Raw genomic sequence first — 9,360 nt, 5'->3', positions numbered from 1 at the left:
AGAAATAGGAAACGATTCATGAATTTGCACGTCATGCTTGCACAAGGACCATGCTAATCTGTGTAATCATTCCAATTTTAGCGTATGCGCTGCCAAAGTGAGCATTCCTGGAGTTCTTTTACCTACCTTAGTTTTTTCAATTAAGAAAACTGAAGTATACTTTACATATAGTAAAATTTGCTTTGCTAGCCTATATCTCTGTGGGGTTTCACCAACACATTCAATAATACAACTTCCACCACAATAAAGATACAAAACAGTTTTATTTGCTTCTAAAGAACTCCTGCTAGCTGCCCATTTGTACTCTGCCTCTCCCTCTATGCCTGTGCTGCCTGTTAAGCTAATAGTCTCTTTTCCAGTCTTACAATTTTGCCTTACCAAGAATATCATGTGAACGGAATCATATAATATGCATCTTTGAAGTATACCTTTATCCTCATAGTATAATACAGTTGTTCTTAACCTTCCCAATATCTTCCTCGTGTTGTAAGACCCCCAAACATCTTTCATTGCTACTTTATAACTAATTTTGCTACTATTATGAAACAAAATGTAAATGTTTTTGGAGATAGAGCTTTGCTAAAGAGGTTGTGACTCACAGGTTAAAAAGCAGTGGTCTATCAGATTCATCCATCCATTTGTTTGTGTCATTAATTTATTCCTAGTTCTTACTGACCAATATTCCAATCTGCTTATGTAAACAGTTTTATCCATTTTGCATCCACCATCAAGGCAAAATTCAGTTATTTCCATTTTGGAAATATTATGAAGAAAGCATCAGCCATACTCAGGTTTTTATGTGAACATTAATTTGCATTTCATCTGGGAGTGGTATGCCAGTATCATGGTGAAGTTAAAATTATGAGAAACTATCAAATAATTTTTATAAAATGTTTGTACTCTTTTGTATCCCAATATTTTCCCACAAGGAAAGCATACTAGGTTTTTTATTTATAAGTATCAGCACACATTAGAGCCATACAAATAAACATTTTCTAAAATGCACTCCAAACCAATAATTTGACTAAAGAAGATGTATATTTATTTACTTGATGACTTTGGTCTTTGAAAAGACAGCCTTGCATCTATAAAGAGGACTTTTTGGACCCACAGGACATGGAGACCCGAGAGGACATGGATGAAATAATGACAAACAGGTAATGAGTTTTTGAACATAAATGTCTATTATAGCACATTATTTTCCTAGCAGAAGTAATCTAGTAATTAGGAATGTCATAAACATTTGGGTTCTTATCATTCTAGGAGATACAATAGAAATCTAATATGGGCCGGTGGTGAGATAAGGACTCCTTGCCATTAGTACATGACTGCATTGTTAGTTGTTATGCAGGTGATGCTTAACTTTTCTGTTTTTTTTTTTTTTTTTTTTTTTTTAAGTTTGGAGCAGCCTATTGATTTTGCTGTTGTTGAGCTCCAAGTCCAGAGAAATGGATAGTGCATGTTAACAACAACCACAACAATCTCCCCGTCCTGAGACCTGCTGCTGCTTGCTGTGTAGGGGGCAGCTGCCTGGTAGATGTGAATAATTGATTTTTCAGCTGGCGCCCCAGCGTCAGTCATTTTCATCAGTCAGCAGGCGAAGACATTCTGCAGCTTCTCACTGTCCCTGGCTCTAAGCATGTGACATCTTTGCTTAAGAAGGCCTGCAATGTGGTGACTGCTAATTGCCTGCACTTATAAAGTGAGTTTTCTTAGACTCTCTTTGTCTCCCTCCAAACCCATTTTAAAGTACATATTACTGGGCTGATTTTATCTCCTGAATTGGATTGGCTGATGAGCTCTGGGCAGCTGTGATTTGTCATATTTTTAGATCTCAGATGACTGGTGATTAGAAAGCAGACTAAGTAGGGGGTATGGTGTTAAAGGTCATGAAGTCATGACCCAATGATCATACTATCAAGCAGCCCCTACTTTGTAACAGTTAATGTGCTCCCCCATATTTCTATCAAAATCAGTCACATGTTTACTGAGATGGGGAACAAAAGGTCTCTTTTCTCAGTTTTTCTTTGAAGGAATCATGTTATATAAGATAAATTTCAGTTCTCTAAACTTTTATAAATGAGGCTATTAGCTTTTTGCATGATTAGAACAGTGATACAAAAATATATGAAAAGTAACATAGAAACTAAAGTATAACATTTATAAAAGTTTAAAACTTTCCAAAAACACACACATGTGCAAACATATACAATATATGATTATGTTTTATAACTGATTATACTTAATTATACTATTTTATAACTTAATTATACTATTAAGACAAGTTTTCCTTAACAGAATATTATGATTTTCTTTCAATATCAGTAAGTAGAAGTTCATGTCTTTTATTCTGTCATATTTTGGTAAATATAAACAATGGTTAAATAAGTTTCATTACCCTAAGGCTATAAATCCTCATCTGCTTTTTGTTTGTTTTTTTGAGACTGGTTTCACTATGCCTGCCTGGAACTTAGTATGTAGACCAGGCTGACCTTGAACTCATGAAGATTTGCCTGCCTCTGCTTCTTGAGTGTTGGGATTAAAAGTATGTGTCATTATACCTACTCTTTACTTAATTATTTTAATATAAAATTATTTACTACAAGTAAAATACTTGGACCAAACTGTATGCATATTTAAATGTGTATAATTGAATATATCTTTTTTATTTTATTTTTTTATTCATTATATTTTTTATTTACATTTCAAATGATTTCCCTTTTTCTGGCCCCCCACTCCCCGAAAGTCACATAAGTCCCCTTCCCTCCCCCTGTTCTCTCACCCACCCCTTCCCACTTCCCTGTTCTGGTTTTGCCTTATACTGCTACGCTGAGTCTTTCCAGAACCAGGGGCCACTCCTCCTTTCTTCTTGTACCTCATTTGATATGTGGATTATGTTTTGGGTACTCCAGTTTTCTAGGTTAATATCCACTTATTAGTGAGTGCATACCATGATTGATCTTTTGAGACTGGGTTACCTCACTCAGTATGATGTAGCAACTAACCTTGATTTCTGTTGTAGTTATTTTGTACATTAGTCTGCTCATTTGAAAATAGTATCAACTTCATGGAGCTGTTGTGCGATAAAATGACTAAAATCATGTAAAATAGTGCTTGGAACTTAGTAAACACCATATATGGTTGTTATTTTTTAATTACATGCTGTTTTAAGATTTCTAGTGCTGTGATGATATGCTGTGACCAAAAAGCAAGTTGGGGAGGAAAGGGTTTCTCAAAAGGCTTACACTTTGACGTTGTAGTCCATAACTGAAGAAAGTCAAGGCAAGAACCTGGAGGGAAGAGCTGATACAGAGGCCCTGGAGGGTTATTGCTTACTGGATTGCTTCCCATGGTTTGCTCAATCTGCTTTCTTATATAATTCAGGACCACCAACACAGGAATGGCACCACACACTATGGGTTGGGCCAACCTCCATTGACCATAAATTGAGAAAATGCATTACAGCTGGAGGCATTTCCTCAACCTAGGCTCCTTCTCTTATGACTCTTGCTTGTATCAAATTGACACACAAAATGAGCCATTATACTTACTCAGTGTGATATGTCAATAAATCTTCCATTTAGGGTAAGGTGCGGTAGTGTACATCTGTAACCCCAACCCCTAGGAAGCTGAGACCAGGGCATATCAAGTTTGAGGCCAGCATGAAGTACCTAGCAAGACCATCTCAAGATCAAAAAATTACAAAGACAAACAAAAAGACCCCTAAACTAAAACCAAAGCAAAAAAGATGTCTTATACTGGGCAAGTTTTTATACCTGACTGTTCTAACTGCATTTAATGCATAAAAAGATCTTCATCTAGAGATATTTTTACTTTAAAAAAAAACTAGAATTTTCTTTGAGACTCAAATCTTAAATCTGATAGATTCAAAACGTGGATCCTGTTCCCCTAACTGGGCTACCCTGTTAAACTTCAATGGAAGAGGATATGCCTAGTCCTGCAGAGACTTGGTATGCCAGGATGGATTGGTACTCAGGGGACCTCCCCCTTCTCAGAGAAGAAAGGGAGGGGCTGTGTGAGTGGGACCTGGGAGGAGTTATTAGGATGTAAAATGAATAAATAAATAAATTAATGGAAACAAACAAAAAAGATAAAAGAAAATCGGAAAAACTCTAACACTTTTTTGGTTATATCTTTAGTGGTAATGCTGAGGTTGGAAACATCTTTGGATGATGACACATATTGTTTAGGAAGATTATTGACACTTGAAAATTGCAATAAGGCAAATAGAGTGCTTGTGTACAATGAAAATGAGTTTGGTACAATTGAATCATTAGTTGTACAATTCCAGAGGACTCTCATTCTAGTTCTATCAGAAAACTAGACAGCTGAATCCAAATCAGAGCTGATTTTGTTAGGTTGAAAAGGTAGGTAGGCATCATCTGAGAATTAAGGTGACATGAATATGAAACTCTGGGCAGTTGTAGTGGTTGTTGACTAAACACTTGGGAAGAGCCTTTCTTATCATTTGAGGGGTAATTTGCATTTGCATTGTGTTTTATTAGAGCTATGTAGTCAGTAAAGGAGCCCTCATCTGAGATTATTTGACTAAAGTTTGAAAAATGTCACAGGATTAGACAAACAAGAGACCAGCTGTATAAGCAGACACTTTTGGGCAATGATATATGGTTTCCTATAAATAGATCAATAAAGACTGTTTACATGAAAAAGATATACAATGTGTGTTTTATTAAAAAAGGGGGAGCACCAAATTTTGATTTTTTTTAATCAAAAAGTTGAATATTTTGCTATACCCCTTTAGGAGGAGTTGCCCATCTACCTTTCCTTGACTAATAGAATGTAGTATGGGGGCTCCAGAGGCTCTATTCTGTTCACACACTGCCCTGGGACTTCAATTTTATAAGGGGGAGTTAGATTAAAGAGCAACGAGGAAGGACAAATTTATCTATGCCATATGTTCTAGCTGAACCTGTCCATAGCTCTTACTCAAATATAAATCCCATAGAGATCAGCAGAACTACATAGTCAACATATAGAATTGTATGAAGTGATAAATTGTTGTTGTTTTAAGCCACTGAATTTTGAGGTGGTTGGTTTATAGCAATAAGCTGAATGCATAATTCTAGAGGATTTTCATCTCAGCTGTGCACATTTTTTTTCCATTAGGAGTGCTTGGCACAGAAAAGAAATCTACGGCTTTAACAAAGTTCTTTTTATCTCTGATTGCCAATAAGAATGCATCTATCCTTCCCACTTCCAAAATTGTGTCTACTTTAGTTTTTTCTGTATTTCAGAGGAAGAGCACAAGGGCGCAATTTTGGAATTGAGCCCATGTTTATAGAGAACTCTTTGGACTAGCTGTGAGCTCGTTACATCATTTAGCTCTTTGTGATTTTCATATGTTGAACTCTTACTAAGTGTCAGGCAGTTTTTTGATTTAAATTTTCTAAACTCAATTTCCCCAAGCTTCTGAAATTGCCATATGATTGGGGGTTAGAATCAAGAGGTATTCACTGTGCCGTGCAAGTTTTTTTCAGAGTTGGTGTAAGGATTGTAAAACATAAGGAAGCCATTCACCTTTCTGTCCCTGTTTCCTCAGCTGTAGCACAAGGTGCACAAACCGTACTGATTCAAAACTTGTTTCTAATTCAAAACATCTCTGATTTCCTTTCCATTTTGTTTGTTGTGAACATTTAAAAAGTATTATATGCATTCCTTAAACTTTATAACTTTTAAAATGTTTTATTTGTTATTATACTTCTTTGTTGATTCCAGTTTCTAATTTCTGCTTTAATTATTTTTTTTGTGATCTAGGCCAAATGAATTCAAATAGATGTGTGTGTGTGTGTGTGTGTGTGTGTGTGTGTGTACTGGCAAATTTGTTATTTTTACCAATAAATCTATACAACATATATATTACTAGTTTAAATGGTTAAACTAGTAAAGGTTATAGGATGTTATGTATTTAATAAAATTCAAAACTATCATCTGTAATACAATTTAATTATATAGTTCACTTATATGGTTTATATAGATGGCTTTATCAGTCTAGGCCAGCAATGTATAGTATATTTTCATTCCACATATTTGATGGTTTGATTGATTTTTGTTGGGATAACAGGGATGATTTGGGCAAACGTTATAATTCAACTGGAGCAATTTGCAGGAGTCAGATCTCTCCTTCCACCATTACATCGTCTAGGGTGTTCAGCTCAGGTTGTCCATTAGGAAGTACCTTTACTCACTGAGTCTCACTGATTCCACATATCACATGTGTAAAGCTACCAAGAGCACTGAGAAAGAACAAACTCCAATGCGCCAGTAAATCAGCTGACATTGTATTTGTTATTGTCCTGTAGCCAAAACAAGTCACTTGACCAAGCTCCAATTTTAAGAGATTGAGAGATAGATTTACTTTTTGATGGAAAGTGCTTCAATGGGATAGATGTAGAAACAGATAAAATTTGTCCTCAATTTTTTCAATCTATTGTGGTATCTAAGATTGTATGTTTGTTTGAAGGCCATTACTATGCCATCTTTCAATGATCAGTAAACGTATCTTAATTTTCTAAATGGAATTCCCTTGGAAAAACGATTTCCTTCAGTTTTATAGAATTGATAAAAGCCTCTGTTTTACTTCAAACTTAAGTTAATTTTAGAAAACTTAGAATGAATAAAAGTACAAAGACAGAATCAAAATAATGTCTAATTTTATCAGCCAGTGATAACTATTATTCTATTACTTGTATACAAATCTAACATAAGAAAGATATTCTATTTGTTTGTTATTTTTGTTTTATTCATTTTATTTATTTAGTTTTGCAAAATTAATTTTTGAAAATCCTGTTCATCTATACAATGAAATATGATCATGTCTATTCCCCATTTCACCCTATAACTAACTCTGTATTTCCCCAACATCCCTCCTCCCAATTTCATGTCTTTTTTTCTTTTTTAAATTCAATCTTTTATTTATTTATTTATTTATTTATTTATTTATTTATTTATTTATTTATTTATGTTACACTCCAGATTTTATTACCCTCCCAGTCCACCCTCCAACTGTTCCATATCCTATACCCCCTCCCTGTCTTTCTGTTTCTATGAGGATAACCCACCCCCACCCCACCTGACCTCTAAACTCCCTGGTGCCTCCAGTCTCTTGAGGGTTAGGTGCATCTTCTCTGACTGAACACAGACCCAGCAGTCCTCTGCTGTGTATGTGTTGGGGACCTCATATCAGCTGGTATATACTACCTGGTTGGTGGTCCAGTGTCTGAGAGTTTTCAGGGGTCCATGTTAGTTGAGACTGCTGGTCCTCCTACAGGGTCACCATCCTCAGCTTCTTCTAGCTTTTCCCTAATTCAACAACAGGGATCAGCAGCTTCTGTCCATTGGTTGGGTGTGGATATCTGCATCTGACTCTTTCAGCTGCTTGTTGGGTCTCCCTTGTTGTGGTCATGCTAGGTCCCTTTTTGTGAGCACTCCATAACCTCAGTAATAGTGTCAGGCCCTGGGACCTCCCCTTGAGCTGGGTCCCACTTTGGGCCTGTCACTGGACCTTCTCTCCATTTCCATCCCCGCAGTTCTTTCAGACAGGAACAATTATGGTTCAGTTTTGACTGTGGGATTGCTAGAGGTGGCCTATATAAGTACCCTCTCCCTAATTTTGAGCATTTACCCTCCCTTTGAGTCCTGAGAGTCTCTCACCTCCCAGGTCTCTGGTGCATTCTGGAGGGTGCCCCCAACCTCCTACCTCCTGAGGTTGCCTGTTTCCCTTCTTTCTGCTGGCCCTCAGGGCTTCATTCTTTTTCCCTCACCTAATACCAGATCTCATTCCCACCTTCCCATAACCCACTAAGTCCAGTTAGAAATGTCTAAATGTGAATGCGTATGGAGCCATCCACTAGAACATAGAAAACCCATCAATGGCTATATAGTCAGGAAAGAATGGTTTTCTCTCCTCCAGCAATTATCTTCTGCCAATTATCTTATTTGCCAATAACTTCTCTGTATGGGTTGTGGGAATAATTTACCATATCCATGTTGAGATTTTGGCTGACTTGTTCTTGTGCAAGTAACCTCAGTGACTGTGAGCTCATGACTGCAATACCTATGCTATGTTCAAAAGACAGCATTTCACTGTACTCCTCATTTGCTGGCTTGAATACTTTTTATAACTCCTCTTTCTCAAAGTTACCCAAGTCTGGTGGTGATGGGGCTATGACCCGTGTAGGGTTGAACACCGAGTCTTAGATTAAGAAAGATGTTCTTATTATAGATGTCACTATTGTACTTACACAAAATATATATGTACTCAGAAAGCACCAGAGTTCCATTATTTTAACATACCTGTGTCAAATTCCTCTCTAATTTTTTTGTATTGAGACTTTTCATAAATATTTAGGATTTAGGTTAAACAAAAATGAATATCCCTAAATATAGTAGCTTAAATAAGACATAAGCTAGATATAAGATGTTCGTTTTTCTCTCAGCTAAACATCCAAGGTAATTTAGATTGAAAAAAAAATTCTGTTTCGCCAGGTAGGATGGTACTATTGAATGTTAATTTGACAGGATCTGGACCCACCTAACAAACAAAGGTCTAGACACAAGAGTTAGGATTGTTTTGATCTACTTAGCTTCTGGTCTTGCCTGTTAGGGCTTATTTTGAATAGTTTGAGGGAGAAGACCCCATCCTACAAATGACTAGCACCATTCCCTGGGCTTGAGTCCTGGACTACAAAAAAAAAAAAAAAAAAAAAAAAAAAAGCCCACTGAGCTTCCTTTCGATATGAGGAGATTATTTGCCTTAAGATCCTAATATTTCATACCCACAATATACTGAACTGTACTCTTGAACTGTAATAGAAAATAAACACTTCCTTTCTTAACCTGATTTTGTCACATCAAAGTGATAGGACAGCAGCATTCTGTGACTCCAACTAGTGGAAGGACTTTGCCACCTTTAATACATGACTTCTGGATCTTAGACCAAGGAAGCAGCTATTGTTGTGGCTATTTCTTAGCAAGAAGGGAAATAAAAATTATCCATAGAAACATCTGTATTTTGAGATGAATTGAGAGTTGAGCTTTCTTTTATATCTATCAGCCCAATCTTGGTCAAACAGCTACACCTAGCTGTTAGGGTAGCCAGCCACATACAGATTAAACTGTGGAAGACTGTTAGCAAAAGAAAGAAAATAGAAACTGGAAGACATGTAAAATTTTCTGTTATTTTAACAAAATTATATATGTTTACATGAATTTTCTTCTTTAAATATGTAATTGTACTTGGTGAATACTTTTTTTCTTTGTTCTGACTTATTCTCATTCCTTTCTGTTGAGGTCATAACACTTTACTTTTCCCTTGGAAAA

General features: G+C 36.2%; 1 non-coding gene across 1 annotated transcript; it reads right to left on the bottom strand.

The window, feature by feature from the left end:
- Positions 1-103, bottom strand: LOC127675872 (U6 spliceosomal RNA). Its single transcript, XR_007975559.1, has one exon. It is a non-coding gene; the product is annotated as a U6 spliceosomal RNA (small nuclear RNA).
- Positions 104-9,360: the final 9,257 nt, after the last annotated feature.

Source organism: Apodemus sylvaticus, chromosome X (genome assembly GCF_947179515.1).
Source record: "Apodemus sylvaticus chromosome X, mApoSyl1.1, whole genome shotgun sequence".
NCBI lineage: Eukaryota > Metazoa > Chordata > Mammalia > Rodentia > Muridae > Apodemus > Apodemus sylvaticus.
This window is presented reverse-complemented; position numbering and strand designations above follow the sequence as displayed.